We start from the raw sequence: 26,279 nt of genomic DNA, 5'->3' as shown, positions 1-26,279 counted from the left end.
CCCCCCCCCCCCCCACACACACCAGATGGGAGGAGATCCTGCGCTCACATCTTTTTTCTCTGCACTTAAAATCTTCATTTACTTCAATCCTCTCCCATCTCTACAATTAATATTTCAGGCTGTTAATTAAAAAAAAAACAAAAAACTTTTCTATACAGAATATTTTTGCCATCAAAGAAATTAAGAAATGAGTGAGACATTTTTAATGGCAGAAGAACTTTTCACCTCTCAAGGCTCAAGCTTAGCGCTCCGGAACCGAGTGTGTGGGGGGTGGGGGGGTCAAAAATAAATTATAATAATAATGAGGGTGAAGAGATTAAAGGGGTATTCCACTCAGACATAACTTATGATATTTTGCTGCCCATGATGAGACTAACAATTCCTTTCATACTTGTTATTATCTATTTGGTCTCCTTACCCCAGTTCTCAGCTGCTGCTTTCTGCTGAAGACACAAAAATCTGTGTGTGAGCCTCTCTCTCTGTCTCCCCCTCCTCCTCCCTCCCTTTTGAGACAGCTGATGTAATCAATTCCCTGGTTGGCTGTATCTGCAACATTTTAGCTTTTTTGCAATGCCGGGAGGGTTATTCTGAGGTCAAGCTGCTGAACCCACTGTGATTAATCCTGCTAGCATTACAAGGAAACTACAATGTTACAGATACAGCCTGCCAGGTACTTGTTTACATCAGCTGACTCAGAAGGGAGGGGAAAAAGGGGGAGACAGAGAGAAAGGCTCACACACAGATTTTTGTGTCTTCAGCAGAAAGCAGCAGCTGAGAACTGGTGGAAGGAGACTTAATAGATAACAAGTATGGAAGGAATTCTCACCATGGGCAGCAACATATCAAGAGTTACTGTACGTTTGAGTGGAGTACCCCTTTAACTCCTTTCCCACACTGTTCTGGTTGTAAGTGTGAGTGGATGTGACAGTATGAAGCAAGCTCCTGTATCTGCGGCAGACACCAGCTGCTAAAGACCGGCATCTGTGATCATGCTGATATCGGTCATTTAACCATTGGTGGTATATGTGTCTGATCACCTCTCCAGGCTCTTGCTGTTATAGCAGCCTGAGGTCCTCTGTAACCTTCCTGACAGATCTCCTTATAGAGGCCGTCACAGGCAGGCAGTACTAGCAGATCACACACAGATCAATTCAATATAGCTTAGGACTGAGTGCAGGAAGCATGAAGGTGCAGCTCTCCCCCCCCCCTCTCTCCCCCCCTCCCCCTCTCCCCCCCCCTCTCTCCCCCCCCCCTCTCTCCCCCCCCCCCCTCTCTCCCCCCCTCCCCCTCTCTTCCCCCCCCTCTCTCCATGTCTCTCCATCTACAGGGACGGTTCGGGGTTTTCAGGAATAGGTGTGCTGTGTAATGTCACCTTAAACCACAATGAAATTTATGACGGAACCCCACATTTATTATTTATGGGGTGCAATTGGAAAAAAGGGCCACTCTGTAACTTTTGGGGTTCCTGTATCTACATCATGCAATTTCTATGGTAAAACTAACCTGACATCTTATTCTATCCGTCAGTGTGAAGGAGACGTGTCGGGTGCTGGGGCTCCTGACTGCCCGGCTATATACTTCTCACCAGTGTCCGCCCCCCGGAGGTGTACTGCAGGTATACGGTATACGCCGCCTGCATTCCTTCTCATTACCTGCTCTCTTGCTTGGACCTGTCTCGCACTTTTGCACTTTACTTTCCATGCAATTACCTGAGTGTTTACAAGGGCATGGACTGGTGTGTACAGGTGTGTATAGAGCGACACTAGTATTAGGTATACAGGGGTTATGTGCAGGAGTCTTGTAGTATATCTGACTTATGAGATGAAGGCACTGAGCACGTTATCCATCTATATGTGCAGGGCTCATATAACTATCTTCTCCCTCTTGTATGTGACCACTGCCAGGACAGGGGCACGCTGTATATACTGATATATATATATATATATATATATATATATATATATATATATAGGAAAAAAGACAAATTTGGTCAGCTCTCCTAGAACACCATTCACACTAGGCAGGAGCACGTTGCCATGGCTGAAGTTGCAAACACACAAAAATACAGAAAAATGCAACAGCTCACCGCAATGGCACGATACAGACATGAAAATAGTTAAAAGCAGCCCCCCCCCCAACTGCCCAAAAAAACGTCCATTGCGGTGAGCTGTTGCATTTTTTTTGTGTTTTTGTGTGTTTGCAACTTCAACCATAGCAACGTGCTCCTAGTATGAATGGTGCTCTAGGAGAGCCGACCAAATTTGTCCAGATGGGTGGAGCGGCTGCCTCTACTTGGTCGTGCGCTCCACCTGTCCCACCCAGGTGGTGTAATTACTCTTGCTGGTATTAGACGGATCTTGTATGCCCAGAACATAGGCGTATTTCATGCCATAGTACAGTGTAGGACTGTCCCAGTATGAGGCCATAGTACAGTGTAGAAATATGTAGAAGACGGCACTTCCGTGGCGGTAGTGCTCGAGGTGAGAAAAATGTTCAGATATTAGGAAGAGCCCGGCACTCACCAAGTAGATTATGCTTCTTTATTGTAGTGTAGCAAACATATGGTACAAGGACACGTTTCGGCCAAGCATGGCCTTCATCAGCTTAGGGGTGTACACCCCTAAGCTGATGAAGGCCATACTTGGCCGAAACGCGTCCTTGTACCATATGTTTGCTACACTACAATAAAGAAGCATAATCTACTTGGTTAGTGCCGGGCTCTTCCTAATATAGTACAGTGTAGGACTGCCCCGGGTATGAGGCCATAGTACAGTGTAGGACTGCCCCGGGTATGAGGCCATAGTACAGTGTAGGACTGCCCCGGTATGAGGCCATAGAACAGTGTAGGACTGCCCCGGTATGAGGCCATAGTACAGTGTAGGACTGCCCCGGTATAAGGCCATAGTACAGTGTAGTACTGCCCCGGTATGAGGCCATAGTACAGTGTAGGACTGCCCCGGTATGAGGCCATAGTACAGTGTAGGACTGCCCCGGTATGAGGCCATAGTACAGTGTAGGACTGCCCCGTGTATGAGGCCATAGTACAGTGTAGGACTGCCCCGGTATGAGGCCATAGTACAGTGCAGGATCTGCCCCGGTATGAGGCCATAGTACAGTGTAGGACTGCCCCGTGTATGAGGCCATAGTACAGTGTAGGACTGCCCCGGTATGAGGCCATAGTACAGTGTAGGACTGCCCCGGTATGAGGCCATAGTACAGTGTAGGACTGCCCCGTGTATGAGGCCATAGTACAGTGTAGGACTGCCCCGGTATGAGGCCATAGTACAGTGTAGGACTGCCCCGGTATGAGGCCATAGTACAGTGTAGGACTGCCCCGGTATGAGGCCATAGTACAGTGTAGGACTGCCCCGTGTATGAGGCCATAGTACAGTGTAGGACTTCCCCGGTATGAGGCCATAGTACAGTGTAGGACTGCCCCGGTATGAGGCCATAGTACAGTGTAGGACTGCCCCGGTATGAGGCCATAGTACAGTGTAGGACTGCCCCGTGTATGAGGCCATAGTACAGTGTAGGACTGCCCCGGTATGAGGCCATAGTACAGTGTAGGACTGCCCCGGTATGAGGAGATAGTACAGTGTAGGACTGCCCCGGTATGAGGCCATAGTACAGTGTAGGACTGTCCCGTGTATGAGGCCATAGTACAGTGTAGGACTGCCCCGGTATGAGGCCATAGTACAGTGTAGGATCTGTCCCGGTATAAGGCCATAGTACAGTGTAGGAATGCCCCGGTATGAGGCCATAGTACAGTATAGGACTGCCCCGGTATGAGGCCATAGTACAGTGTAGGATCTGCCCCGGTATGAGGCTATAGTACAGTGTAGGATCTGCCCCGGTATGAGGCCATAGTACAGTGTAGGACTGCCCCGGTATGAGGCTATAGTACAGTGTAGGATCTGTCCCGGTATAAGGCCATAGTACAGTGTAGGACTGCCCCGTGTATGAGGCCATAGTACAGTGTAGGACTGCCCCGGTATGAGGCCATAGTACAGTGTAGGACTGCCCCGGTATGAGGCCATAGTACAGTGTAGGACTGTCCCGTGTATGAGGCCATAGTACAGTGTAGGATCTGTCCCGGTATAAGGCCATAGTACAGTGTAGTACTGCCCCGGTATGAGGCCATAGTACAGTGTAGGACTGCCCCGGTATGAGGCCATAGTACAGTGTAGGATCTGCCCCGGTATGAGGATATAGTACAGTGTAGGATCTGCCCCGGTATGAGGCCATAGTACAGTGTAGGACTGCCCCGGTATGAAGCCATAGTACAATGTAGGACTGCCCCGTGTATGAGGCCATAGTACAGTGTAGGACTGCCCCAGTATGAGCCCATAGTACAGTGTAGGACTGCCCCGTGTATGAGGCCATAGTACAGTGTAGGACTGCCCCGTGTATGAGGCCATAGTACAGTGTAGGACTGCCCCGGTATAAGGCCATAGTACAGTGTAGGACTGCCTCGGTATGAGGCCATAGTACAGTGTAGGACTGCCCCGTGTTTGAGGCCACAGTACAATGTAGGACTGTCCCGGTATGAGGCCATAGTACAGTGTAGGACTGCCCCGGTATGAGGCCATAGTACAGTGTAGGACTGCCCCGTGTATGAGGCCATAGTACAGTGTAGGACTGCCCCGGTATGAGGCCATAGTACAGTGTAGGACTGCGCCGGTATGAGGCCATAGTACAGTGTAGGACTGCCCCGGTATGAGGCCATAGTACAGTGCAGGATCTGCCCCGGTATGAGGCCATAGTACAGTGTAGGACTGCCCCGTGTTTGAGGCCATAGTACAGTGTAGGACTGCCCCGGTATGAGGCCATAGTACAGTGTAGGACTGCCCCGGTATGAGCCCATAGTACAGGGTAGGACTGCCCCGGTATAAGGCCATAGTACAGTGTAGGATCTGCCCCGGTATGAGGCCATAGTACAGTGTAGGACTGCCCCGGTATGAGGCCATAGTACAGTGTAGGACTGCCCCGGTATGAGGCCATAGTACAGTGTAGGATCTGCCCCGGTATGAGGCCATAGTACAGTGTAGGACTGCCCCGGTATGAGCCCATAGTACAGTGTAGGATCTGCCCCGGTATGAGGCCATAGTACAATATAGGACTGCCCCGTGTATGAGGCCATAGTACAGTGTAGGACTGCCCCGGTATGAGGCTATAGTACAGTGTAGGACTGCCCCGTGTATGAGGCCATAGTACAGTGTAGGACTGCCCCGGTATGAGGCCGTAGTACAGTGTAGGACTGCCCCGGTATGAGGCCATAGTACAGTGTAGGACTGCCCCGTGTTTGAGGCCACAGTACAATGTAGGACTGTCCCGGTATGAGGCCATAGTACAGTGTAGGATCTGCCCCGTGTATGAGGCCATAGTACAGTGCAGGATCTGCCCCGGTATGAGGCCATAGTACAGTGTAGGACTGCCCCGTGTATGAGCCCATAGTACAGTGTAGGATCTGCCCAGTATGAGGCCATAGTATAGTGTAGGACTGCCCCGGTATGAGGCTATAGTACAGTGTAGGACTGCCCCGGTATGAGGCCATAGTACAGTGTAGGACTGCCCCGGTATGAGGCCATAGTACAGTGTAGGACTGCCCGGGTATGAGGCCATAGTACAGTGTAGGACTGCCAGGTATGAGGCCGTAGTACAGTGTAGGACTGCCCCGGTATGAGGCCATAGTACAGTGTAGGACTGCCCCGTGTTTGAGGCCACAGTACAATGTAGGACTGTCCCGGTATGAGGCCATAGTACAGTGTAGGACTGCCCCGGTATGAGCCCATAGTACAGTGTAGGATCTGCCCCGGTATGAGGCCATAGTACAGTGTAGGACTGCCCCGGTATGAGGCCATAGTACAATGTAGGACTGCCCCGTGTATGAGGCCATAGTACAGTGTAGGACTGCCCCAGTATGAGCCCATAGTACAGTGTAGGACTGCCCCGTGTATGAGGCCATAGTACAGTGTAGGACTGCCCCGTGTATGAGGCCATAGTACAGTGTAGGACTGCCCCGGTATGAGGCCATAGTACAGTGTAGGACTGCCTCGGTATGAGGCCATAGTACAGTGTAGGACTGCCCCGTGTTTGAGGCCACAGTACAATGTAGGACTGTCCCGGTATGAGGCCATAGTACAGTGTAGGACTGCCCCGGTATGAGGCCATAGTACAGTGTAGGACTGCCCCGTGTATGAGGCCATAGTACAGTGTAGGACTGCCCCGGTATGAGGCCATAGTACAGTGTAGGACTGCGCCGGTATGAGGCCATAGTACAGTGTAGGACTGCCCCGGTATGAGGCCATAGTACAGTGCAGGATCTGCCCCGGTATGAGGCCATAGTACAGTGTAGGACTGCCCCGTGTATGAGGCCATAGTACAGTGTAGGACTGCCCCGGTATGAGGCCATAGTACAGTGTAGGACTGCCCCGGTATGAGCCCATAGTACAGTGTAGGACTGCCCCGGTATAAGGCCATAGTACAGTGTAGGATCTGCCCCGGTATGAGGCCATAGTACAGTGTAGGACTGCCCCGGTATGAGGCCATAGTACAGTGTAGGACAGCCCCGGTATGAGGCTATAGTACAGTGTAGGATGTGCCCCGGTATGAGGCCATAGTACAGTGTAGGACTGCCCCGGTATGAGCCCATAGTACAGTGTAGGATCTGCCCCGGTATGAGGCCATAGTACAATATAGGACTGCCCCGTGTATGAGGCCATAGTACAGTGTAGGACTGCCCCGGTATGAGGCTATAGTACAGTGTAGGACTGCCCCGTGTATGAGGCCATAGTACAGTGTAGGACTGCCCCGGTATGAGGCCGTAGTACAGTGTAGGACTGCCCCGGTATGAGGCCATAGTACAGTGTAGGACTGCCCCGTGTTTGAGGCCACAGTACAATGTAGGACTGTCCCGGTATGAGGCCATAGTACAGTGTAGGATCTGCCCCGTGTATGAGGCCATAGTACAGTGCAGGATCTGCCCCGGTATGAGGCCATAGTACAGTGTAGGACTGCCCCGTGTATGAGCCCATAGTACAGTGTAGGATCTGCCCCAGTATGAGGCCATAGTATAGTGTAGGACTGCCCCGGTATGAGGCTATAGTACAGTGTAGGACTGCCCCGGTATGAGGCCATAGTACAGTGTAGGACTGCCCCGGTATGAGGCCATAGTACAGTGTAGGACTGCCCTGGTATGAGGCCATAGTACAGTGTAGGACTGCCAGGTATGAGGCCGTAGTACAGTGTAGGACTGCCCCGGTATGAGGCCATAGTACAGTGTAGGACTGCCCCGTGTTTGAGGCCACAGTACAATGTAGGACTGTCCCGGTATGAGGCCATAGTACAGTGTAGGACTGCCCCGGTATGAGCCCATAGTACAGTGTAGGATCTGCCCCGGTATGAGGCCATAGTACAGTGTAGGACTGCCCCGGTATGAGGCCATAGTACAATGTAGGACTGCCCCGTGTATGAGGCCATAGTACAGTGTAGGACTGCCCCAGTATGAGCCCATAGTACAGTGTAGGACTGCCCCGTGTATGAGGCCATAGTACAGTGTGGGACTGCCCCGTGTATGAGGCCATAGTACAGTGTAGGACTGCCCCGGTATGAGGCCATAGTACAGTGTAGGACTGCCTCGGTATGAGGCCATAGTACAGTGTAGGACTGCCCCGTGTTTGAGGCCACAGTACAATGTAGGACTGTCCCGGTATGAGGCCATAGTACAGTGTAGGACTGCCCCGGTATGAGGCCATAGTACAGTGTAGGACTGCCCCGTGTATGAGGCCATAGTACAGTGTAGGACTGCCCCGGTATGAGGCCATAGTACAGTGTAGGACTGCGCCGGTATGAGGCCATAGTACAGTGTAGGACTGCCCCGGTATGAGGCCATAGTACAGTGCAGGATCTGCCCCGGTATGAGGCCATAGTACAGTGTAGGACTGCCCCGTGTATGAGGCCATAGTACAGTGTAGGACTGCCCCGGTATGAGGCCATAGTACAGTGTAGGACTGCCCCGGTATGAGCCCATAGTACAGTGTAGGACTGCCCCGGTATTAGGCCATAGTACAGTGTAGGATCTGCCCCGGTATGAGGCCATAGTACAGTGTAGGACTGCCCCGGTATGAGGCCATAGTACAGTGTAGGACAGCCCCGGTATGAGGCTATAGTACAGTGTAGGATGTGCCCCGGTATGAGGCCATAGTACAGTGTAGGACTGCCCCGGTATGAGCCCATAGTACAGTGTAGGATCTGCCCCGGTATGAGGCCATAGTACAATATAGGACTGCCCCGTGTATGAGGCCATAGTACAGTGTAGGACTGCCCCGGTATGAGGCTATAGTACAGTGTAGGACTGCCCCGTGTATGAGGCCATAGTACAGTGTAGGACTGCCCCGGTATGAGGCCGTAGTACAGTGTAGGACTGCCCCGGTATGAGGCCATAGTACAGTGTAGGACTGCCCCGTGTTTGAGGCCACAGTACAATGTAGGACTGTCCCGGTATGAGGCCATAGTACAGTGTAGGATCTGCCCCGTGTATGAGGCCATAGTACAGTGCAGGATCTGCCCCGGTATGAGGCCATAGTACAGTGTAGGACTGCCCCGTGTATGAGCCCATAGTACAGTGTAGGATCTGCCCCAGTATGAGGCCATAGTATAGTGTAGGACTGCCCCGGTATGAGGCTATAGTACAGTGTAGGACTGCCCCGGTATGAGGCCATAGTACAGTGTAGGACTGCCCCGGTATGAGGCCATAGTACAGTGTAGGACTGCCCTGGTATGAGGCCATAGTACAGTGTAGGACTGCCAGGTATGAGGCCGTAGTACAGTGTAGGACTGCCCCGGTATGAGGCCATAGTACAGTGTAGGACTGCCCCGTGTTTGAGGCCACAGTACAATGTAGGACTGCCCCGGTATGAGGCCATAGTACAGTGTAGGACTGCCCCGTGTATGAGGCCATAGTACAGTGTAGGACTGCCCCGGTATGAGGCCATAGTACAGTGTAGGACTGCCCTGGTATGAGGCCATAGTACAGTGTAGGACTGCCCCGGTATGAGGCTATAGTACAGTGTAGGATCTGCCCCGGTATGAGGCCATAGTACAGTGTAGGATCTGCCCCGGTATGAGGCTATAGTACAGTGTAGGATCTGCCCCGGTATGAGGCCATAGTACAGTGTAGGACTGCCCCGGTATGAGGCTATAGTACAGTGTAGGATCTGCCCCGGTATGAGGCCATAGTACAGTGTAGGACTGCCCTGGTATGAGCCCAAAGTACAGTGTAGGACTGCCCCTATTGAGGTCATAGTACAATGTAGGATCTGCCCCGGTATGAGGCTATAGTACAGTGTAGGACTGCCCTTGTATGAGGCCATAGTACAGTGTAGGACTGCCCCGGTATGAGGCTATAGTACAGTGTAGGACTGCCCTTGTATGAGGCCATAGTACAGTGTAGGACTGCCCCGGTATGAGCCCATAGTACAGTGTAGGATCTGCCCCGGTATGAGGCCATAGTACAGTGTAGGACTGCCCCGTGTATGAGGCCATAGAACAGTGTAGGACTGCCCCGGTATGAGGCTATAGTACAGTGTAGGACTGCCCTGGTATGAGCCCATAGTACAGTGTAGGATCTGCCCCGGTATGAGGCCATAGTACAGTGTAGGACTGCCCCGGTATGAGGCCATAGTACAGTGTAGGACTGCCCCGGTATGCGGCCATAGTACAATGTAGGACTGCCCTGGTATGAGGCCATAGTACAGTGTCGGACTGCCCCGGTCAGAGGCCATAGTACAGTGTAGGACTGCCCCGGTATGAGGCCATAGTACAGTGTAGGACTGCCCCGTGTATGAGGCCATAGAACAGTGTAGGACTGCCCCGGTATGAGGCTATAGTACAGTGTAGGACTGCCCCGGTATGAGGCCATAGTACAGTGTAGGACTGCCCCGGTATGAGGCCGTAGTACAGTGTAGGACTGCCCCGGTATGAGGCCATAGTACAGTGTAGGACTGCCCCGTGTTTGAGGCCACAGTACAATGTAGGACTGTCCCGGTATGAGGCCATAGTACAGTGTAGGATCTGCCCCGTGTATGAGGCCATAGTACAGTGCAGGATCTGCCCCGGTATGAGGCCATAGTACAGTGTAGGACTGCCCCGTGTATGAGCCCATAGTACAGTGTAGGATCTGCCCCAGTATGAGGCCATAGTATAGTGTAGGACTGCCCCGGTATGAGGCTATAGTACAGTGTAGGACTGCCAGGTATGAGGCCGTAGTACAGTGTAGGACTGCCCCGGTATGAGGCCATAGTACAGTGTAGGACTGCCCCGTGTTTGAGGCCACAGTACAATGTAGGACTGTCCCGGTATGAGGCCATAGTACAGTGTAGGACTGCCCCGGTATGAGCCCATTGTACAGTGTAGGATCTGCCCCGGTATGAGGCCATAGTACAGTGTAGGACTGCCCCGGTATGAGGCCATAGTACAATGTAGGACTGCCCCGTGTATGAGGCCATAGTACAGTGTAGGACTGCCCCAGTATGAGCCCATAGTACAGTGTAGGACTGCCCCGTGTATGAGGCCATAGTACAGTGTAGGACTGCCCCGTGTATGAGGCCATAGTACAGTGTAGGACTGCCCCGGTATGAGGCCATAGTACAGTGTAGGACTGCCTCGGTATGAGGCCATAGTACAGTGTAGGACTGCCCCGTGTTTGAGGCCACAGTACAATGTAGGACTGTCCCGGTATGAGGCCATAGTACAGTGTAGGACTGCCCCGGTATGAGGCCATAGTACAGTGTAGGACTGCCCCGTGTATGAGGCCATAGTACAGTGTAGGACTGCCCCGGTATGAGGCCATAGTACAGTGTAGGACTGCCTCGGTATGAGGCCATAGTACAGTGTAGGACTGCCCCGTGTTTGAGGCCACAGTACAATGTAGGACTGTCCCGGTATGAGGCCATAGTACAGTGTAGGACTGCCCCGTGTATGAGGCCATAGTACAGTGTAGGACTGCCCCGGTATGAGGCCATAGTACAGTGTAGGACTGCGCCGGTATGAGGCCATAGTACAGTGTAGGACTGCCCCGGTATGAGGCCATAGTACAGTGCAGGATCTGCCCCGGTATGAGGCCATAGTACAGTGTAGGACTGCCCCGTGTATGAGGCCATAGTACAGTGTAGGACTGCCCCGGTATGAGGCCATAGTACAGTGTAGGACTGCCCCGGTATGAGCCCATAGTACAGTGTAGGACTGCCCCGGTATAAGGCCATAGTACAGTGTAGGATCTGCCCCGGTATGAGGCCATAGTACAGTGTAGGACTGCCCCGGTATGAGGCCATAGTACAGTGTAGGACAGCCCCGGTATGAGGCTATAGTACAGTGTAGGATGTGCCCCGGTATGAGGCCATAGTACAGTGTAGGACTGCCCCGGTATGAGCCCATAGTACAGTGTAGGATCTGCCCCGGTATGAGGCCATAGTACAATATAGGACTGCCCCGTGTATGAGGCCATAGTACAGTGTAGGACTGCCCCGGTATGAGGCTATAGTACAGTGTAGGACTGCCCCGTGTATGAGGCCATAGTACAGTGTAGGACTGCCCCGGTATGAGGCCGTAGTACAGTGTAGGACTGCCCCGGTATGAGGCCATAGTACAGTGTAGGACTGCCCCGTGTTTGAGGCCACAGTACAATGTAGGACTGTCCCGGTATGAGGCCATAGTACAGTGTAGGATCTGCCCCGTGTATGAGGCCATAGTACAGTGCAGGATCTGCCCCGGTATGAGGCCATAGTACAGTGTAGGACTGCCCCGTGTATGAGCCCATAGTACAGTGTAGGATCTGCCCCAGTATGAGGCCATAGTATAGTGTAGGACTGCCCCGGTATGAGGCTATAGTACAGTGTAGGACTGCCCCGGTATGAGGCCATAGTACAGTGTAGGACTGCCCCGGTATGAGGCCATAGTACAGTGTAGGACTGCCCTGGTATGAGGCCATAGTACAGTGTAGGACTGCCAGGTATGAGGCCGTAGTACAGTGTAGGACTGCCCCGGTATGAGGCCATAGTACAGTGTAGGACTGCCCCGTGTTTGAGGCCACAGTACAATGTAGGACTGCCCCGGTATGAGGCCATAGTACAGTGTAGGACTGCCCCGTGTATGAGGCCATAGTACAGTGTAGGACTGCCCCGGTATGAGGCCATAGTACAGTGTAGGACTGCCCTGGTATGAGGCCATAGTACAGTGTAGGACTGCCCCGGTATGAGGCTATAGTACAGTGTAGGATCTGCCCCGGTATGAGGCCATAGTACAGTGTAGGATCTGCCCCGGTATGAGGCTATAGTACAGTGTAGGATCTGCCCCGGTATGAGGCCATAGTACAGTGTAGGACTGCCCCGGTATGAGGCTATAGTACAGTGTAGGATCTGCCCCGGTATGAGGCCATAGTACAGTGTAGGACTGCCCTGGTATGAGCCCATAGTACAGTGTAGGACTGCCCCTATTGAGGTCATAGTACAATGTAGGATCTGCCCCGGTATGAGGCTATAGTACAGTGTAGGACTGCCCTTGTATGAGGCCATAGTACAGTGTAGGACTGCCCCGGTATGAGGCTATAGTACAGTGTAGGACTGCCCTTGTATGAGGCCATAGTACAGTGTAGGACTGCCCCGGTATGAGCCCATAGTACAGTGTAGGATCTGCCCCGGTATGAGGCCATAGTACAGTGTAGGACTGCCCCGTGTATGAGGCCATAGAACAGTGTAGGACTGCCCCGGTATGAGGCCATAGTACAGTGTAGGACTGCCCTGGTATGAGCCCATAGTACAGTGTAGGACTGCCCCGGTATGAGGTCATAGTACAGTGTAGGATCTGCCCCGGTATGAGGCCATAGTACAGTGTAGGATCTGCCCCGGTATGAGGCCATAGTACAGTGTAGGACTGCCCCGGTATGAGGCCATAGTACAGTGTAGGACTGCCCCGGTATGCGGCCATAGTACAATGTAGGACTGCCCTGGTATGAGGCCATAGTACAGTGTCGGACTGCCCCGGTCAGAGGCCATAGTACAGTGTAGGACTGCCCCGGTATGAGGCCATAGTACAGTGTAGGACTGCCCCGTGTATGAGGCCATAGAACAGTGTAGGACTGCCCCGGTATGAGGCTATAGTACAGTGTAGGACTGCCCCGGTATGAGGCCATAGTACAGTGTAGGACTGCCCCGGTATGAGGCCATAGTACAGTGTAGGACTGCCCCGGTATGAGGCCATAGTACAGTGTAGGACTGCCCCGTGTATGAGGGCATAGAACAGTGTAGGACTGCCCCGGTATAAGGCTACTGTAACGTGGTGGGGTAGTTTGCACTATTTTCAAGTGGTAACCAAGAGCCTCATTACTTTTGTGGAAGTTTTTTTTGGCAGTTGGTGGGGGGGGGGGGGCTTCTTTTAACTATTTTCCTGTCTGTGGTGGGTCTGTATCTTGCCATTGCGGTGAGCTGTTGCATTTTTCTGTGTGTGTGTGTATATATATATATATATATATATATACCCTGCCAATGACTAGAAATGTGCTGCACTTAGCACTGTCTTTATAGAAAGGGTCGGTGTGCGTTACCCTCCCTGGCTGCTCGTGTGTTTTACCTTCATCTTTACTATTTTAGGCATCATGCTGTATTTAAGATTATCTACCAAGAAGAGGACCAAGTATAATAACAATAAATCTTTATTAATCAAAAAAAACCCGTATACAGTGTATACGGGATACGGCGGAGACCTTTCTGCTATTGCCGGGTCCGGGTTCTGGGTTCTGGGTTTCGGAGCTTCTTTCTTTGCCGTCTGTGGCTCCGGAGTTCTGGGCTGTGTGTCATTTCTCTGTGTTTTTTTAGGTATTTTGGTGCTGCATAGACCCGTTATTTTAAATCTTTTTTTGTCATCTATAAAGTGATCTGTTGTGATCTATAAAGTGATCTGTTGTGATCTATAAAGTGATCTGTTGTGAACTATGAAGTGATCTGTTGTGATCTATAAAGTGATCTGTTGTGATCTATAAAGTGATCTGTTGTGAACTATGAAGTCAACTGTTGTGATCTATAAACAACTTTTTCTGTTCTTGTTAATTCATTGGTTCTTTTGTGTTGGGAATTTGTGCATTTGTTTGGGGGGGGGTCATTAGAAGTTCTCACGACTCTTATATGTTTTATTTTTCTCTTACAGCGATGTCCGGGATGTCATTTTAGTCATTTTATGTGCTCTTATGATCTCTACTTTCTATGATATTTCTGTAGATTGGACATTTTGATCACTTTTTATGATCTTTTAAAGTATAGTCCTGACGTTTTTTCACTCTTTTCGTTTACGCCGTTACCATACAAAGATTATTGTTACATTTCATAGACTGGACAATTATGCTGAAAAAAGTCATATCAGAAAATGCAAAAAAAACAACAAAAAAAACAAGTCCCATATGGCCCTGATGGCAGTAATGGAGGAGGAAGCGTCCAACATTTACAGCAAGCGGTGATCAAAGGCCGAGCAGTCGGGTTCAGACGAGACAGAGCCGGCTCGGGGATCACTCATCTCTATGATGCTATGGGGGATATCGGCCAATGACGTCTCTGGCACTTGGGGAAGGCATCGATGGCGCACAATGACGCATAATGACGCACAATGACGCATAATGACGCACAATGACGCACAATGACACATAATGACACACAATGACGCATAATGACGCACAATGACGCACAATGACACATAATGACACACAATGACTCATAATGACGCATATTAACGAATAATGGCGCACAATGAAGCATAATGATGCACAATGACACATAATGACGCACAATGACGCACAATGGCGCACAATGAAGCATAATGACGCACAATGAAGCATAATGACGCACAATGACGCATAATGACGCACAATGAAGCATAATGACGCACAATGACGCATAATGACGCACAATGACGCACAATGACACATAATGACACACAATGACGCATAATGACGCACAATGACACATAATGACACACAATGACTCATAATGACGCATATTAACGAATAATGGCGCACAATGACGCACAAAGACGCATGATGACACACAATGGTGCATAATGACGCATAATGACGCACAAAGACGCATAATGACGCACAAAGACGCATAATGACGCACAATGACGCACAATGGCGCACAATGAAGCATAATGACGCACAATGACACATAATGACGCATATTGACGAACAATGACGCATAATGACGCACAATGACACACAAAGACGCATGATGACACACAATGGCGCATAATGACGCATAATGACGCACAATGACGCATAATGACGCACAATGACACAATGACACACAATGGCGCATAATGACGCACAATGACGCACAAAGACGCATGATGACACACAATGGCGCATAATGACGCACAATGACGCACAAAGACGCATAATGACGCACAAAGACGCATAATGACGCACAATGATGCACAAAGACGCATAATGACGCACAATGACTCACAATGACGCACAAAGACGCATGATGACGCACAATGACGCATAATGACGCACAAAGACGCACAATGACACATAATGACACACAATGACGCACAAAGACGCATAATGACACACAATGACATACAATCCTGAGCTTTGCTGTATTTGTTAACTGGAATAAATGTAAAAACTCTGAGTACTTTATATGTTACACTAGTAACTTCTAGTTATGATGGTGTCAGGGTTAGAGCTATACCAAATATTGTGCAGTGATAGTAGTCCCCGATATATGGATGGCGGGGGTAGGTGTGTGTGTGTGTGTGGGGGGGGGGGGGGGCGGGGGGGGGGGGGGGGTTGTGTTATAAAAAAAAAGTTCCAAAAACTTCCCTTCCCATGACTTCCATGAGAAAAGATGAAAGCAGAGAGCAGTGGTGTGAGGGTCCGGCTGGGACTGGGAGGGTCCGGCTGGGACTGGGAGGGTCCGGCTGGGACTGGGAGGGTCCAGCTGGGACTGGGAGGGATCCATCTCCTTGTCGGAGGAAATTACGCTCCATTTCTTTTATAATTTGTATAAAGCTTAGAGGGAATTTGAGACAATCGGCTGCCACTAGTTTAAGTTCGTCTCTTGGCACCGAAGTCAAAGTCAGTGAATTCATTAATTCTTCGACTTTCTAAATTATTTACAAATAATTTGGCTCGGTCTCAAGTGTTAATGTTCTGAGCATATGGCGGCGGATGAGTGCGGCCATCAGTCTTATGGTCAGGCGGTAATGAAACACTAAGCCCGGCCCGACGCTATGTAAGGTGATTGTTACAATATGTCTCCCTAATACCTCATGTTACCTGCACCCCCCCCCCCTGATGCGCGTCGCCGCTCCGCACACTACCGCTTATTACTTGTACAATACACTGAAATATATAAGACGTCTTCTCTGCAAGGACAATTACAATTGGATTGTATTGACTTTTCCAGAACTCCCTTGTACCGCCATGACTTTTACTGGTATTTTACAACTTATTAAAATACTTCCATCAATAAATAATATAAAATGTCCCAGAGGCCCCAGGAGGCCGCACTCCTCCCTAATACCGACAGAAGCCACAACGTTATCTCATGTCTGATACTCTGTACAAAAGGCAAAAGTGTGTGTAAAGGTTATTGGTTCTATACAGAGGAAGGGAGGGAAACATGGAGGAATATTGTCAGAGAGCGGCCTCAGCGTTACAGGATTCCATCAGATAGATAGAGAGAGAGAGAGGAGATAGATAGATAGGAGATAGATAGATAGATAGATAGATAGATAGATAGATAGATAGGAGATAGATAGATAGGAGATAGATAGATAGATAGATAGATAGATAGATAGGAGATAGATAGATAGATAGATAGATAGATAGATAGATAGGAGATAGATAGATAGATAGGAGATAGATAGAAGATAGATAGGAGATAGATAGATAGATAGATAGATAGATAGATAGATAGATAGGAGATAGATAGATAGATAGATAGATAGATAGATAGATAGATAGATAGGAGATAGATAGATAGATAGGAGATAGATAGGAGATAGATAGGAGATAGATAGATAGTTAGATAGATAGATAGATAGATAGGAGATAGATAGATAGATAGATAGATAGATAGATAGATAGATAGATAGATAGGAGATAGATAGATAGATAGGAGATAGATAGATAGATAGATAGATAGATAGATAGATAGATAGATAGGAGATAGATAGATAGTTAGATAGATAGATAGATAGATAGATAGATAGATAGATAGATAGATAGATAGGAGATAGATAGATAGATAGATAGATAGGAGATAGATAGATAGATAGATAGATAGGAGATAGATAGGAGATAGATAGGAGATAGATAGGAGATAGATAGGAGATAGATAGATAGATAGGAGATAGATAGGAGATAGATAGATAGATAGATAGGAGATAGATAGATAGATAGATAGATAGATAGATAGATAGATAGGAGATAGATAGATAGATAGATAGGAGATAGATAGGAGATAGATAGGAGATAGATAGGAGATAGATAGGAGATAGATAGAGATAGGGGATAGATAGATAGATAGATAGATAGATAGATAGATAGATAGATAGATAGATAGATAGGAGATAGATAGGAGATAGATAGATAGGAGATAGATAGGAGATAGATGGATAATAGATAGATAGATAGATAGATAGATAGATAGATAGATAGATAGATAGATAGATAGATCCCGCCCAGCAGTCCAGGAGTAAGCAGCACTGAACATGAGCTCCTGAGTTTTCATCACTTTATACCTTGTAATGAGCAAATTCTAAGACGAAACCTGGGAAATACAAACTCCATGGGATACAGAAGCGAGCAGCACTAAAGCTCTTCATAAAAAGGAAAAACTTTTTTTGGATTTAAAGGACAAAACAAGAATCTTGCTTTGAGGACAGCCAACAATCATCAAGACAGACCACAAGGCTACAAGGACCATCAACCTCAAGAGTCCAAAGATCCTCAGCAGCCACAGGTAAGAGCTCCTGCTCCAACACCAACCCCTACCCCCTCACCAGAAACTGCTAGAGACCAAACTCCATAGAAATAAGGATAATATTTAAAACATGCAAAATCACAATTTAGACCACGTAAAGTCCAGCAACATAGATGAGCAGAGGAGCCCGGCAGCCTCAGCCAGCAGGGGGTCAGACATCCTGGAGATAACATACTCAGAAGGGCTGCGGAGCATTCAGGCAAGGAAAGCCATAAAAGATGCCACCACCAGACAGAATCCAGAGACCCTCTATGCTGACTTTACTTATAAAGAGCCAATTAGGAGGAAAACGGATGTGGTCTTCTTCACCGAGCAGCCCAATGCCTGGAACAAAGCCTTCTGCAACTATTATGAAAACATCTCAAAGGGCGGCATCAACCGGGCCGGCAGATCAGGGTAAAGGAAACTGGGGATGAGGAGGACACAGTACTCACCATAAACATCTATAACACTGGCACCATCATGGTACAAGGAACTGAGGATAACCTCTATAACACTGGCACCATCATGGTACAAGGAACTGAGGATAACCTCTATAACACTGGCACCATCATGGTACAAGGCACTGAGGATAACCTCTATAACACTGGTACCATCATGGTACAAGGCACTGAGGATAACCTCTATAACACTGGTACCATCATGGTACAAGGCACTGAGGATAACCTCACTCAGTTTGAAAGAACATTTCCTGATATTAAAAACGAAGCTCAAAAACACAAGCAAGAGCAAAAACCAGAGACAGTCCCCAAGGACCCCCCTGTGTCTGTAGGTGAGGATGCTTCCCACCCAACACCCAACATTCTCAGAGACTGCTTATCTCAATTGGAGAGAGACTTTGTACAGTTCAAGGAGGAACTTCAAAGAAACCAAAGTGACAAAAATGCAAACGAGAAAGCACTTAATGAAATAAACAAACTGAAATGTGAATTCACAGCAGCTCTAGGAGAAATGCAATGTAAAGTACAAGCCCTCCAACAAGAAAACATCAAGCTACAACAGGAGATAACAGATCTAAAGAGACAAATCCAGAACCAGGACGGGGGCCCAGGGGGGAGCACAGACACAATGGCAGCCAGCATCCAGGACTTTATATCAGAGATCCGGAACGGACCAACAACACCAGAAATAAATGTGACCATACCAACCAACGGCGGACTGATCCAGATGGAGACAGAGCCAACAACTATCAGAGCCGCTAGCACAGACCAGCACAAAGACCCAGCAACACAACCAAGTGGCACCCAGGAAACCATACAGCAAGCAGCCCGTAAGCCCCAACGCGGGGACACTGATACCGTACTAATCATAGACTCTAATGGGAAATACCTTAACATGAGGCGACTTTTCCCCAAAATTAGGGTTAAGAAAATTAATTGTGCAACCATTGAACAAGTCACAGCAGTTATCAATGAACCACACTTTACCAACCCAACCAATCTAGTCATACATACAGGTACAAACAATCTCCAAGACCAGCAGCAACAAATTGCTGAACAGCTGACCCAGCTGGCAAAAACTGCACAAAAGAAGTTCCCGACCAGTAAAATAATAGTGTCCACCCTGCTGCCTAGAAAGGATGTGGCCAGCGATACCATCCAGACCATTAACAACGACCTAGCAGCTAAGATCAGCTCAGTGCCAAACATCACCCTGGCACAACACCCCAACATCAACCACCGCCACCTATACGACAGCAAACACCTCAACAAGCAAGGGGTCAGCCTCCTGGCCAAAGAAATAAAGGACATTGTACTAAACAGAACCCCCCGTCCTAGACCCCACACAGGCCAAACCAGAGACAACAGGGAAACGCCACCAACAACCCAAACACCTCAAGCATCATGTGCCACACCACAAACTGGAAACATGGCCCCATACCCCAAATCAGACCACCAAAGGCAAAAACCATGGAGAAAACCACCTGCCTCACACCGAGAAATAAAGAGCAGAGACCTAGACGAGATAAAGACCCTGCTCAGAACCCTTAGTAGGATACTCATGTGACTGGACAACACAAGCCTTGTCTACCATGCCAGAACCAGTCAGACCCCCAGACCGTCCTACACATTCAGCTCATTACAAGGTATACAGACCCCCTATGACATCCTTTATTATCAGCAGTTGGAACATCCAAGGTCTGAACGCTTCAGCCTTTGGATGTAAAGTAAACGATCCGGACTTCACCCAGAGTCTGGAAAATAGTGACATCCAAATCCTCCTAGAAACCTGGACTAAAGCAGAGAGTGAGTCCCTGGTGCCCACTGGATACAGGGAAATCTCCGTCCCGGCCCTGAAAAACAAAACCACCAAACTAGGCCGCTGTTCAGGAGGAATACTAGTGTGGTACAAAGCGGAGTTCCATCAGCAGATCAGACCGGTGAAGCGAGGAGACAGCCACATCTGGATTAGAATAGACCGCTCCATCCTCACCGCCCAATCTGACATCTACCTATGCGCTGCCTACATATCACCGCCAGAGTCCCCTTACCACAACCCTGAAACCTTCGAAATCCTGCAAAGGGAAGCCGCCCACTATCAAACCCGCGGAAAAGTCCTCATAATTGGAGATCTCAATGCCAGAACAGGTAGGGAAAGAGACTACCTGACCGCAGACGGAAACATCTATATATATGGGGCAGAGACTGAATGTGATAGCTCAGTACACATGGAGAGGAACAGCTATGACAGCACAGTGAACAAGAGCGGCAAAAAATTGTTGAATCTCTGCCGAAGTTTGGGGCTTCACATCCTCAATGGTCGCACCAAGGGAGACTCCCTAGGAAGGACTACCTTAAACTCCCATGTGGGCAGCAGTGTAGTGGACTACGCCATCACAGATATGGGCCATTCAGACATTGGGGCCTTCATAGTCAATCCACAATCACACCTGTCGGACCATAACCAGATAGTCCTTTATATTAAGTCCACAAACAAACCACCGGGACAAAAACCCCATCAGGCCGGACTTTTCCCATTACATCCATCCTACAAGTGGTCCAAGATGTCGTCTCTCAAGTATAAAGAGATACACACTGAACCAAAAATCCAAGGGATGCTCAACAACTTTAACAACAAGGTGTACCAGAGTAACCCAGAAGGAGTGGACCAGGCGGTAAGGGATCTTAATAATATATTCTACACCATGGCAGAAATGGCTGACCTGCAAAAGAGTAGCCACAAGAAGGCAAAAGAAAAAAATCCTAGCGCTTGGTTTGATAAGGAGTGCAAAGGTGTACGGAAGACCCTAAGATCGGCCTCAAATAAAAAGCACAGGGACCCCAACAACACCAAACTGCGGGAGGCCTATGACACAATACAAAGGCAATACAAAACCCTTCTCAGAAGGAAAAAACAGGAGTACACCTTAACCAAGCTCACCCAGCTCCAAGACGCCCTCCAAGAAAACTCCTTCTGGGAACTATGGAACCACCTGGGCACAAAGGGAAAGAAAAACACCCTCCACATTCAGAGTGGCAACATCTGGCTCCAATATTTCAGAGACCTCTATGGAGACATCCCGAAAGAGGAACGGAACCCGGACCAAGAACAAATTATATCAAAACTGAAGACCATGGAGGAGATACTGAAGGACTTCCAAAACCCTCTGGATTTACCTATAACACCGCAGGAGATTTCAGAGAGACTATCAACTATAAGGTGTAAGAAAGCCAGCGGTACTGACGGCATCCCCCCCGAAATGATCAAGTACAGCCCACCAGCAATACAGGCGGCCATAGCAAAACTGTACAACATTGTGCTGAGCTCTGGCTACTTCCCTCGTGCCTGGAACCAAGGTGTCATAACCCCAATACACAAGAGCGGGGACAGGTACGACCCGGCCAACTATCGGGGGGTATGTGTCAGCAGCAACCTGGGGAAACTCTTCAACAACATCCTGAACCAGAGAATCCTCAGCTTCCTCACCCAGCACAATGTCCTCAGCAAAAGCCAAGCAGGGTTCATGCCGAACCACCGCACCACGGACCATGTCTATACCCTGCACCGCCTGATCCAGAGCCACGTCCACACCCTGCATCACCGCACCACGGACCATGTCTATACCCTGCACCGCCTCATCCAGAGCCACGTCCACACCCTGCATCCCCGCACCACGGACCATGTCTATACCCTGCACCTCCTCATACAGAGTCACGTCCACACCCTGCATCACCGCACCACCGACCATGTCTATACCCTGCACCGCCTCATCCAGAGCCACGTCCACACCCTGCACCGCCTCATTCAGAGCCACGTCCACACCCTGCATCACCGCACCACGGACCATGTCTATACCCTGCACCGCCTCATCCAGAGCCACGTCCACACCCTGCATCACCGCACCACGGACCATGTCTATACCCTGCACCGCCTCATCCAGAGCCACGTCCACAACACAAAGAAAGGAAAAATATACGCCTGTTTTGTGGACTTCAAAAAGGCTTTCGATTCGGTGTGGCACCCAGGATTGCTTCTAAAATTGCTGGAGAGTGGAATAGGGGGAAAGACCTATGATGTTATCAAAAGTTCCTACACTGGGAACCAATGCTGCGTGAAGGTAAATGGGAAGAGAACGGCTTATTTCCAGCAGAGCCGAGGAGTCAGGCAGGGCTGCTGCCTCAGCCCAACACTCTTCAACATTTATATCAATGAGCTAGCAGTAGCCCTGGAGTCCTCCCCAACACCAGGTCTCACCCTCCATGACACCGAGGTGAAATTCCTTCTGTATGCGGATGACCTTCTCCTCCTATCATCATCTGAGAAAGGTCTCCAAGACCAGCTAGCCATCCTGGAGAAGTTCAGCACCACATGGGCTCTACCCATCAACCTCAAAAAGACCAACACTGTGGTGTTCCAGAGAAGGAAAACAAAGTCAGCCGGGTCCCCCACCTTCACGCTACACAACCAGCCCCTTACAGCCACCAGCAGCTACACCTACCTGGGCCCCCCACCTATATACTACACAACCAGCCCCTTACAGCCACCAGCAGCTACACCTACCTGGCCCCCCCCCCCCACCTATATACTACACAACCAGCCCCTTACAGCCACCAGCAGCTACACCTACCTGGGCCTGATAATAGAACAGACGGGGAGCTTCAAATCTGCCATCGAGATGCTGAGAGACAAAGCCTGCAAAACCTTCTACACCATCAGAAGACAATTCTACCACCTTAAGCCACCTGTCAGGGTTTGGCTTAAAATCTTTGACTCCATTATTGCACCAATTCTCCTGTATGGCAGCGAGGTCTGGGGTCCTCACACATACCCCGACTGGTCAAAATGGGATTCCAGCCCAACGGAAATCTTCCATCTGGAGTTCTGTAAGCATCTCCTCCAGGTCCATCGGAGCACCTCTAACTGTGCCTGTAGAGCAGAGCTGGGCAGATTCCCCCTACACCTAACTATCCAGAAGAGGGCGCTGTCATTCTGGGGTCACCTACATGGTAGTAGTGAAGGGTCCTATCACCATAAAGCCTTGCTACACCAAGGGGCCCCAGGCAAAGCAGAGCCCCAAAACATACCCTCTGGAACCCAGCCCAACCAGACAATCCCACCATACCAGCTCACAAAAGCCGGGATCAGGAACACAATAACCAGGAGACAAGAAGACTACGTCCAAGAATGGAGAGAGGAGGTCAGGGCATCCCAGAAGCTGGCCGTGTACCAGAGCCTGCAGAGGGAATACAGACTGGCCCCATATCTGGAGGAGCTTCCCAACCCCAGAGACCGGAAGATCCTGAGCCGCTACAGACTGAGCGCCCACAACCTGGCCATTGAAACTGGGCGGCACCGACAGAGCTACATCCCCAGGGAGAGCCGACTGTGCCAGCAGTGCGACCAGGAGGCCATGGAGGATGAGGCCCACTTCCTGCTACACTGCTCTAAATACTCAGCAGTGAGGGACACTCACTATAGGAGACTCTCCAACCTCCTCCCAGGCTTCTCCACCATGGAGGAGGAAGAGAAACTACCCATCCTGCTGGGAGAAGAAGAGACCACAGCGAATATAGTGGCACAATACGTCACTGCCTGCCATTGACTGAGAGGAGCGTGATACGTCATGGACTCCAATACCCCAACCCCGATAGGTCATGGACTCCGATACCCCGACCCTGAATGTATTCCCCCCCCCCCCCCCATGATACATCATGAACCCCTGTACACCGACCCCGGGTGAATCCCATTTCCTCAACTCCCTATTCTCCCCATGCTTTGGCAATGCTAATGTGTAACTTGGACCTGCCAATAAAGCTTTTTTGATTTGATTTGATTTGATTTGATTTGATTTGATAGATAGATAGATAGGAGATAGATAGATAGATAGATAGATAGGAGATAGATAGATAGGAGATAGATAGATAGATAGATAGATAGATAGATAGATAGATAGATAGGAGATAGATAGGAGATAGATAGATAGATAGGAGATAGATAGATAATAGATAGGAGATAGATAGGAGATAGATAGGAGATAGATAGATAGATAGATAGATAGATAGGTAGATAGGAGATAGATAGGAGATAGATAGATAGATAGATAGATAGGAGATAGATAGATAGATAGGAGATAGATAGATAGGAGATAGATAGGAGATAGATAGATAGATAGGAGATAGATAGGAGATAGATAGATAGATAGATAGATAGATAGATAGATAGATAGATAGATAGATAGGAGATAGATAGGAGATAGATAGATAGATAGATAGATAGATAGATAGGAGATAGATAGATAGATAGATAGATAGATAGATAGATAGATAGGAGATAGATAGATAGATAGGAGATAGATAGATAGGAGATAGATAGGAGATAGATAGATAGATAGGAGATAGATAGGAGATAGATAGATAGGAGATAGATAGATAGATAGATAGGAGATAGATAGGAGATAGATAGATAGATAGGAGATAGATAGATAGGAGATAGATAGGAGATAGATAGATAGATAGATAGATAGATAGATAGATAGGAGATAGATAGGAGATAGATAGGAGATAGATAGATAGATAGATAGATAGATAGATAGATAGATAGATAGGAGATAGATAGATAGATAGATAGGAGATAGATAGATAGATAGATAGATAGGAGATAGATAGATAGGAGATAGATAGGAGATAGATAGATAGATAGGAGATAGATAGGAGATAATGCTAAAGTGGGAGTCAGATTTGTTGGTTTGTTGGTAAATAATTATGAAGGACACAGACAGGTTTGCTGATCGGCCTCCAATCCTCTGTGACCTGAACTGTCTGTAGATTTTACTTGCACTGATACCTTGTAACAACCTCACAGAGCATTGTGTGGATTGTGTGGTTGGCTCACAGAGCATTGTGTGGATTGGAATCAATTGTAAGAAGTTGTAGCAGAACTGACAGCAGAGACTATCTGTATTTTCCGGTATATTCTCAGTGGTCTCAGGAAGGAGAGACAATGTCCCTGACAATCCCCATATCTCTCTATAGGATGAGTCCACATAAAGGCGATGTGTGCCGGACATTAGCGGAATAAACACAAATATTATCCGTCTGTTGTTGTGGAACCTTCTAGATGCCGCGCGCTCTGCAGCCACTGCGCACAATGCCAGACCGGGCTCCTAGGATCGTTCTATACAAACAGCGCTGTGCGTCTTGCATATTAAGCAGAGTCATTTGCTGCTGTGTCTCCTCTTCTCCCCCGGGCTCCGCAGAGTTACAGAATGTCATTGTTTTCCCATCTAATTGCTTCTACCCAAGAAATCTGCATTATCTACATTTATATTAAGTTTATTTGACATTACGTCCCCATACATATATATTATACTGTCCTAATGTATTAAACTGTTGGCGACAATATCTCCTATCTAATTATCTATCTTCTATCTATCTATCTATCTATCTATCTATCTCCTATCTATCTATCTATCTATCTATCTATCTATCTATCTATCTATCTATCTCCTATCTATCTATCTCCTATCTATCTCCTATCTATCTATCTATCTATCTATCTATCTATCTCCTATCTATCTCCTATCTCCTATCTATCTATCTCCTATCTATCTATCTCCTATCTATCTCCTATCTATCTATCTCCTATCTATCTATCTATCTATCTATCTATCTATCTATCTATCTATCTCCTATCTCCTATCTATCTATCTCCTATCTATCTATCTCCTATCTATCTATCTCCTATCTATCTATCTATCTATCTATCTCCTATCTCCTATCTATCTATCTCCTATCTATCTCCTAT

The sequence above is a fragment of the Dendropsophus ebraccatus genome, chromosome 10 (assembly GCF_027789765.1).
Source record: "Dendropsophus ebraccatus isolate aDenEbr1 chromosome 10, aDenEbr1.pat, whole genome shotgun sequence".
In the NCBI taxonomy this organism is placed as follows: Eukaryota; Metazoa; Chordata; class Amphibia; order Anura; family Hylidae; genus Dendropsophus; species Dendropsophus ebraccatus.
The sequence above is the reverse complement of the archived record's forward strand: the minus strand, read 5'-3'. Positions refer to the sequence as shown.